Here is a 9,797-nt window from a genome sequence, read left to right on the forward strand (position 1 = left end):
AGAGCAGTGCATGCTCTAACTACCATCTCTCCAGCCCCAGTGGGAACATCTTTCCTGGCAGGTTGATGTTGTAGCATGAAAAATGACTATAGGGAGACTGTTGATGTCTTTTCCACCCCAGAAGCCTCAGCAGCTCCTTATAGCACATGAAAGCTCTATGTCACTAGTGTAACTACTAGCTCAATGAAGAAGTAAAGCATGCCATCACCCAAAAGTTTCTTGTGTTCTTTCTCAGTCAGCTTCAGCCTACCTCAGCTCATTCTCAGGACACTAGTGATCTGCTTTCTGTTGCTAGAGATGCTTTTGTTGTATTGTTTTGTTTGTTTGTTTGTTTTTCAAGCCCTAGCTGTCCTAGAACCCACTCTGTAAACCAGGCTGGCCTCAAACTCACAGAGATCTACTGCCATCTGGCTAAACAACTCTTTTAAAATAAAAATAGCTCAGATAAGTTGATTAAGAAAGCATCTCTAAGCCTCGAAGTGGTGGAACACACGCCTTTGATCCCAGCACTCGGGAGGCAGAGGCAGGCAGATCTCTGTGAATTAGAGGCCAGCTTGGTCTACTGGGTGAGTTCCAGGATAGCAGGGCTACATAGAGAAACACTGCCTTGGAAAACAACAACAATAACAATAAAAAGAGTTATTTACTTGGGCTGGAGGGAGGGATGGCTCAGAGGTTGGGAGCACTCACTTCTTTCTCAGATGACCCAGGGTCAACACACATCAGGTGGCTCAGAACTGCCTGTCACTCTAGTTTGGGGAGATCCAACGCCCTTGGTCTCTTCCACAGACATTGCAAGCACACGGTACACAAACAGACAAGCACATGCATGTAAACAAATGAAAAAAGGTTTTAAAGATTTATTGTTATTTTTAATTTAAGAGCATTGGTGTGTGTGTGTGTGTGTCAGATCCCCCTGGAACTGGAAGTATAGAGAGTTGTGTACTCCATGTGGTTGCTGGGAACTGAACCCTGGTCCTCTGGAAGAGCAGTCAGTGCACTTAACTGCTGAGTCATCTCTCCACCCCCTAAACATTTTATTTATTTATTTATTTTATTTTTTTGTTTTTTTGAGACAGGGTTTCTCTTGTGTAGCTTTGGAGCCTATCCTGGCACTCGCTCTGGAGACCAGGCTGGCCTCGAACTCACAGAGATCCTCCTGCCTCTGCCTCCCGAGTGCTGGGATTAAAGGCATGTGCCACCAACGCCCAGCTTTTTTTTTTTTTTTTTTTTTTTTTTGGAGACAGGGTTTCTCTGTGGCTTTGGAGGCTGTCCTGGAACTAGCTTTTGTAGACCAGGCTGGTCTCAAACTCACAGAGATCCGCCTGCCTCTGCCTCCTGAGTGCTGGGACTAAAGGTGTGCGCCACCACTGCCTGGCAACATTTTTTTTTAAAGATCTATTTATTCATCATGTATACAGTGTTCTGTCTGCATGCCAGAAGAGGGCACCAGATCTCATTAGAGATGGTTGTGATTCCCAGTGTCACCAACATAATAACTAATATAGTGGAATAATAATTGCTAGCTTTGTGTGTAGCTTCTTTCACTTACCATAATGTTTTCAAAGTCCAACTATGTTGAAGCATGTCAGTTTTTTTTTTAAGATTTTATTTATTTATTACGTATACAGTCTTCTGCCTGCATGCCATCAGAGGACACTAGATCTCATTCAAGGTGGTTGTGAGCCACCATGTGGTTGCTGGGAATTGAACTCAGGACCTCTGGAAGAACAGCCAATGCTGTTAACTGCTGAGTCATCTCTCCACCCCCTAAACATTTTATTTATTTATTTTATTTTTTTGGTTTTTCGAGACAGGGTTTCTCTTGTGTAGCTTTGGAGCCTATCCTGGCACTCGCTCTGGAGACCAGAGCGAGTCTTTTTCTCTGAGACAGGGTCTTTATCGCTAGAACAACCTATCTTCAAACTCCGGATCCTACTGCCTCAGACTCCCAAGTGCTGGCCGTGTAGGTGCATGTCACCATGTCTTGCTCACTGTTGGCTGTCATTAATAGCCCTGCTGTGGATATTTAACTTTTTGTTTTGAATGGTTGTTTTGATTCTTGTGAATATATACCCAGGATTGAAATTGCTGGGTCATCTGGTAATTCTATTTTTAACTTTTTGAAGAAACACCAGCTACATTTTTACATTCTACCGTCTGTAGTGGATCCAAGTTTTCGGTGTCCTTGTTAACACTTTTCCCTTTAAAAAAAAAAAAAGTATGTGCTATTGAAAAAGTGTGAAGTGGTATCTAATTGAGGTTTTGATTTGCATTTCTGTAATGACTAATGATGCTGGGTTTCTCTTCATGTGACTGCTGGCCATTTGTACATTTTCTTTGTTTTGTTTTAAAGACAAGGTCACTCTGTATAGTCCAGGCTGGTCTTCAATTTGGTCTCATACTGCCTTTGTTCCTGGAGCTGGGATCATAGCTATAGATTTCTATGTCCACCTCATTTGTATATATCTCTTGGGAGAAAAAGTGGTAGGCAATTTCATAGAGACAAAGTGTATGTCGATGCTTCCTACTGTCAGGGCTGGAGAGATGACTCAGAGGTTAAGAGCACTGGCTGCTCTTCAGAGGTCCTGAGTTCAATTCCCAGTGACCACATGGTGGCTCACAACCACCTGTAATGAGATCTGGCGCCCTCTTCTGACCTGCAGGCAGAACAATACACAGCAGGAAATGGTGAGTAACTTGTGGGTAAAATGTTTACATTACATTAAGGATGGCTAGGCAGTAGGATTCCTGTTTGCTTGCAGTTGCTATGACAAACACCATGGCCAAAAGCAACTTAGAGGAGGAAAGGATTTGTTTGTTTCAGCCCAGAGGTGACAAGGCATGATTAAGGGAAATTGGGGCAAGAACTCAAGAGAAACCTTGAAAGAGGAGCACTGTTGCTGGCTGGCTTCCTTATAGGGCACAGGGCTACCCACAGTGCACTGGGCCCTCCTCCATCAGCTACTACAGAGACAGTTTCCCCTGGACATACCCACAGGTCAATCTGACCTCCAGGCTGTGTCAAATGGACAACTGAAACTAAGTAGGTCAGTAGAGACAGTTGGATATCAGTTTGCTAAATGTCACTGAATAGTAGAGGATAACAGGGGCAATAGGACCTGAAACTTGAGGCGCTCTTCCTACCTTGGTCTCCCTGGAGCGCACCAAACAGTACAGACTGCCTGGAAGCTATGGCAGAGCAACAGACACTATCAAGGGGTCAGAAAAGATACAGCTTATTCTCACAGCCCAAACGTAGAGGATGACTGTGGATTACAGAGATCTAAATAAGGTAGTGTCATGTATATCCCCTCCTTCCCACGCCACCCCCCCACCCAACATTGCTCATTTGACACAAACAACTCTTATGACAGGGTCTTTCTAAGCTGGAGTAGACCTCCCTGGTGCATTTATTATTATTGTTGTTGTTGTTGTTGTTTCTTTGAGACAGGGTTTCTCTGTGTAGCTCTGGCCATTCTGGAACTTGCTCTGTAGATCAGGCTGGCCTCAGACTCAGAATCTGCCTACGTCTGGCTCCTGGGTGCTGGGATTAAAGGTGGCTCAGGACCATGCTTTCTTACCCTGTTTACTTCTATAAAGAGATTTCATTATATAGATGGTAATGTGAACGTCTGTTTCACAGGTTTAGAAATGCTTCTAAAAGGCAGTGGTGCTCCCCAAGGGGTGTGGACAAGGGGCAGGCACAGCTGTACAATTCTTGGGGGTATTATGGTCTTCGAGAAGTGCATGGTACCCAGCAATGTTGGTATCATAATTGAAAACATTGTACAGAAGTCTGTGCCTGTCAATGTAAAGGAGCTACAGGTGTTCTTAGGGGATCCCTGGATAGAGGATTTTATTACCCTACCTAGCCCAAGTCACTCATCCTCCATAGAACTTGTAAAGACTATCGTGTGGAACTGAGACAAAAAGGCTAAAGGGCTTTTCTTTCTTGTTGATAAGGCTAAATAGCTGGTGCCCCTGTCACCCCAGTGTTCCCTTTATGTTAGAATTTACCTAGCCAGGCAGTGGTGGCGCACACCTTTAATCCCAGTATTTGGGAGGCAGAAACAGGTGATCTCTGTGAGTTCAAGGCCAAGCTGGTCTACAGATCGAGTTCCCGGACAGTCTCCAAAAGCTATACAGAAAAACCCTGTCTGGGAAAACAAAACAAATAAAACCCACACACACAAAAAAATCACCCGAATCTCAAAAGGCTATAGCTGGTGGCTATAGCAGAAATAATCTGAGCAAATGGTTCCAGTAGGATTTTGTACTCAGGTGTGGATGGGGCAAACACCAGAAGAGCACTTTCTTCCTGTAAGTGAAGCATTACTAAGGTGGACCCCATCGTCTGCCCCACCTTGGTAACCATTAAAAACAGCTTGTGCAGTTGATGGTTGGAACGAAGACCTTTTGACAGAGCCTCTTGATGGTGTGGCACAGGATCGGCCCCTACAAAGGTGGCATACGTAGTTACAGCAACAGTATGGCAGCTGCCAGGCCACTCCCTACTGCCACTCCACATGCCTTCCATTTAAGCCTCGTCACAGTCCTGTGTGACAGGTATAATATCAGTATACGTGCAGGTGAAGGTGAGTAAACAGGTTTAGAGGAATTGCTTAATTGGCTGTAGTTACACAATTATCAATGACACCAGCTCTCTCTCTCTCTCTCTCTCTCTCTCTCTCTCTCTCTCTCTCTGTGTGTGTGTGTGTGTGTGTGTGTGTGTGTGTGTGTGGTTTTTTTGAGACAGAGTATCTCTACATAGCCCTGGCTCTCCTGGAACTCACTATATAGATCAGGCATGCTTCAAACTCCCAATGTTCCTTCTGCCTTTGCCTCCGGAGTCTTGGGATTAAAGGCATGTGCCACCACACCTTGGTGACATCAGTAGTTGTACTCAGATCTTCTTGAAGAGAATGATACATATTTTGTGATTCACATAAAGCCTAACTTGTTCTATCAGTCCTGATAGCCTTCTCGGAAGCCTAAAGATCTTCAGCATATAGCCCATAAAAACTATTGCTGGCATGGTGTCTTAGTTAGGGTTATATTGCTGTGAAGAGACACCATGACCACAACAACTCTTTTTTCTCCTGAGATAGGGTTTCTCTGTATTGCTTTGGAGATTGCCCTGAACTCGCTCTGTAGACCAGGCTGACCTTGAATTCACAGAGATCCACCTGCGTCTGTCTCCTGAGTGCTGGGATTAAAGGCGAGCGCCACCAACGCCTGGCTGACCACAGCAACTCTTACAATGGAAAACACTTAATTGGGGCTGGTTTACAGTTTCAGAGGTTCAGTCCATCACCCTCATGTGGGAGCATGGCAGCACACAGGCAGACATGGCGCTAGACAAGGAGCTGAGAGTTCTGCATCTTGATCAACAGGAAGCAGGGAAAAGACTAATGTGAGCTTCTGAGACCTCAAAGCCCACCCCCAGTGACACACTTCCTCCAGCCACACCTACTAATAGTGCCATTCTCTAAGAGCCCCTGGGGACCATTACTATTCAAGCCACCATACATTTCACCACATGCTGTATCCCCAATCAAAGTACTGTGTTCTCAACTGATAGAAAATATGTTGTAGCTACTCAAAAAATGAGGACTTGTCCTAGGATTTCCATGTCTCTATGGGACAGAATTTGTTCTTCATCAGAAACCACATAGTAGAGGCTGGAGAAGAGGCTCAGCAGGCAGTGGCAGGCAGATCTCAGTGAGTTCAAGGCCAGCCCAGGATACAAAGCAAGATCCAGGACTGTTCCACAGAGAAACCCTGTCTCAAAAACCAAAAGCCAGAATAAAACAAAACAAACAAACACGTATTATTTTATTTAAAAGAGGAAAAGAGAAAGCTGCAAGATGAGACATGCTAACTAGTTTATTATATGGCCTGGCAAGAGTAGGGAGAAGAGGAACAGGGGTAATGGCTGACCGCCATGGCCGGTGGCCATAGAGAGGCAGAGAGCACATAGGTGGGAGAAGAGCAGAGCAGAGAAGGAGTGAGCAGAAAGAGAGTGGCGTAAAGAGAGCGAGCAGCAGGGAAGTTGGAGCTTTTAAAGGGAAGACTGCCCATGTGCACTGAGGTTCCACACGTGCCCAGAGTGCTCACGCAGGCCGTAATGCGTAGCTGGTGACGTAGCATGATTTCCTGTTCCTAGGATTTCCTGACTGTTGTCAGGAGGCAGGGTCTGTCTCTTAAAGAGTTAGAGCCTATCAGCATTAGAGCTTCAACCTTTCACGTACGGCTCCTACAGGGGATCTAGCTTCAATTCTCAGCAGTCACAGGGAGGCTTACAACCATCTAGAACTCCAGTTCCAGAGAATCCAATGCCCTCTTCTGACCTTCAAGAGCACTAGGAACGAACATGGTGCACATAAGTACGGGGAAACACCCATACAGATAAAATAAATAAGTGGAAAAACTGATAGGACAAATTTAAGAAATAAAAAAAAGGGAGGCAGAGAGGTGGCTCAGCAGTTAAGAGAACTGACTGGTCTTCCAGAGGAGAGGACCTGGGTTTGATTCCCAGCACCCAGGTATAGGCACACAACCTTCTGCAACTCAATTCCAGGGTATCTGGTACCATTTTCTGGCCTATGGGTGCACCAGACATGAAAGTGATGCACCCACATACATGCAGGCAAAACACCCATACACATAAAACAGAATAAATTTTAAAAAAGAAATAAAAGCACAAGGCATTGGCAAACTAGAGATAATTGTTCAGTCACAAGTCTTGGTGAAGGAACCAGCTTCCCTTTCGACAGCCATAACAGCCAAACATGTGCTTCTATGACCTTGTCCTAGAAACCAGAAAGTCAGATGCCTATTTCGTGACAAGGAACCAATCAGAAGTTAGCTGGTGGCGCTATGCTTTATGGCTCTGGGTGTGCTTTACGGACAAGCGCACAGCAATGACGTAGAGAGCATAGCAACCACCCTGGGAGGGTCTATGGGCCATAACAACCAGTTGACCAATCAACACAGGGCAAGCCCTCCAAGCCTGGAGGAACACCAATCGTGAGCCTGCGGGTACCCCTAGACACTCCCCTTACGCTGCCCTATAAAGATCTGTACGCAGCGGCTTCAAGCCGTCTTTTCTAGCTGTCCGCCATGGCGGGTGGGTGAAAGACCCGAGCTAACATGGGGTTAGTTCGTTAAATTACAATAAAGCCTCGCGCAGTTTGCAGCAAGCTCTCGAATCCGCCTGGTGATTGGGGTGACCGCGAACGTGGCCTGGGACCCCGAATACTTGAGTTTTCGGGGGTCTAACATTGGTATGGTTTAGGCATAAGATTGGGACCCAATAAATAACATGTCACACACACACACACACACACACACACACACACACACACTTACACATACTTCCAAAGAGTTGGTGAAATCCTTTTACTTTTCTATTTATGTGTTTTTCGAGGGCAATAGCTCTGCACCATTTACCTTTGATGACATCTGTCCTCAAAGCAAGCATTGAGCATTTCTTGGATGAATTCCTAGTATCTACAGAAGAATATAATTAAGAAATGTATATTGTTCACTTACTCCTTGCTGTGAAGAAAACACTACACCCAAGGCAACTCACACAAGGAAGAGTGTATTTTGACTTATAGTTCTGGAGGGATAAGAGTACATCAAGGCAGAGAGGTGTAGCCTCAAGCAGCAGGCTACAGGACATAAGATCTCCTGAAACTGTAGTTACAGAGTTTATGAGTCGTGTGATGTGGGTGCTGGGAGCTAAACACAGGTCCTCTGTAAGAGTAGCAAGTGCTCTTAACTACTGAGCCATCTCTCCAGCTCTTCTACCTTACTTTTTTGGGACAGGCTGGCTGGGCTATGTCCCAAATTTGGGACAATTTGGCTAGGCTGGATGTCAATGAGTTGCAGGGATCTGCCTGTCTCTGCCCTTCAGCACTGGTATTACAGATCTGTGGGGCCTGACTTTTATGTGAATGCTAGGGATCTGAACTAGGTCCTGGTGGAGGCCTGGCAGACACTTACCAATTAACCCATCTGCCCAGCCCTTCCCTTGGGGTTTTTACTAGAATTACATTAATTGCACAAAGTAAAGGACATTTCCACGTATATATGTAAGCATGCTTTGATCATCTCATCCTTTCTTACCCCTCCCATCACATTTCCCCTTCATCCTTCCTGCTAATCCCCCTCTTCCTTTCAGCTTCGGATTCTTTATAAGTCAGAAAACATGTGGTACCTTGTGAAAATGGCTTACTTCACTCAACATGACGGTCTCCAGTCGTCTCATCCACCTCCCTACAAACAAAAGTGCATTCTTTATAGTTGAATAAAATTCCATTGTACATGTATACAGAATTTTAAAAATTTATTTCTATTTTTTATGTATGAGTGCTCTGCTTATATACCTGCAGGCCAGAAGAGGGCATCAGAGCCTATTATAGATGTCTGTGAGCTACCACATGGTTGCTGGGAATTGAACTCAGGACCTCTGGAAGAGCAGCCACTCTCAACCACTGTGCCATCTCTCTGAGTCCCTTGTTTTTGTTTTGTGTGTATGTGTGTCTTTCTTCATTCTTCCTTCTTTTTTCTTCTTCCTCCTCCTCCGTTTTTTTTCTTTTTCTTTTTTTCTATTTTTTTGGTTTTTCAAGACAGGGTTTCTCTGTGGCTTTTTTTGGAAGCTGTCTTGGAACTAGCTCTTGTAGACCAGGTTGGTCTCGAACTCACAGAGTTCCACCTGCCTCTGCCTCCCGAGTGCTGGGATTAAAGGTGCATCACCAACGCCCGGCTTTTCTTTTTTTTTTAATATTTTATTTATTATGTATACAACATTCTGCTTCCATGTATGTCTGCACATGAGAAGAGGGCACCAGATCTCAGAATGGATGGTTGTGAGCCACCATGTGGTTGCTGGGAATCGAACTCAGGACCACTGGAGGAGCAGTCAGTGCTCTTAACCTCTGAGGCATTACTCCAGCCCCTCCTCCTCCGTTTTTCCAGACAGGATTCCAGGCTGTCCTGGAACTAGCTTTTGTAGACCAGCCTGGTCTCGATCTCACAGAGATCCACCTGCCTCTGTCTCCTGAGTGCTGGGACTAAAGGTGTGCAGCACCGCTCCCCCCCCCCCCCCGAGCTTCTTTTTTTTTTTTTTTTCTATTTTTAGACAAGATTTCTCTGTGCAGCCCTGGCTGTCCTGAAACTTGCTCTGTAGACCAGGTTGGCCTGGAACTCAGGTTTCCACCTTCCTCTGCCAACCGAGTACTGGGATTAAAGGTGTTAGCAACCATTCCCAGTTATATACAGAATTTTCTTCATCCATTCATTTATTTTTAGACACTTAGGCCGACTCTATAATGTACTGTGCATCAGTAAATACGTGAATATGGGTATTTCTATAGTAAACTAAATTGATTCTTGCAGGCATATACCAGAACTGGTGCGGCTGGATTATGTAGTGGTTCTAATTTTAATTTTAGGAGAATGTTTAAACTGATTTCCATAGTGAATGGAATTCCCGTCAGCAGAATTTCACTTGTCCCTAGTGTGACTACCGTTTTAAATTGTATGTGTGGTCCACGTATTTTTATTGGACAGTATTTCTCTAGAAGGTTCTAAAGGTTAAGAAAAAACCGGAGCAGAGAGGGGCGTTGTTCTTGGTGGTTGTTTTGATACAGGGTCTGATTATGTAGCCCAGGTTGGCCTTGGATTCAAGATGCTCCCGCTACGCTTAGCCTCTCCAGTGTTGGAGGTTTGGAGTGTGCCTCTCCCGCCCTGGGGCTGTAAATGAACCGCAGGCGACCAAAGCAACA

This window comes from Cricetulus griseus, chromosome 3, assembly GCF_003668045.3.
Source record: "Cricetulus griseus strain 17A/GY chromosome 3, alternate assembly CriGri-PICRH-1.0, whole genome shotgun sequence".
Lineage (NCBI taxonomy): Eukaryota > Metazoa > Chordata > Mammalia > Rodentia > Cricetidae > Cricetulus > Cricetulus griseus.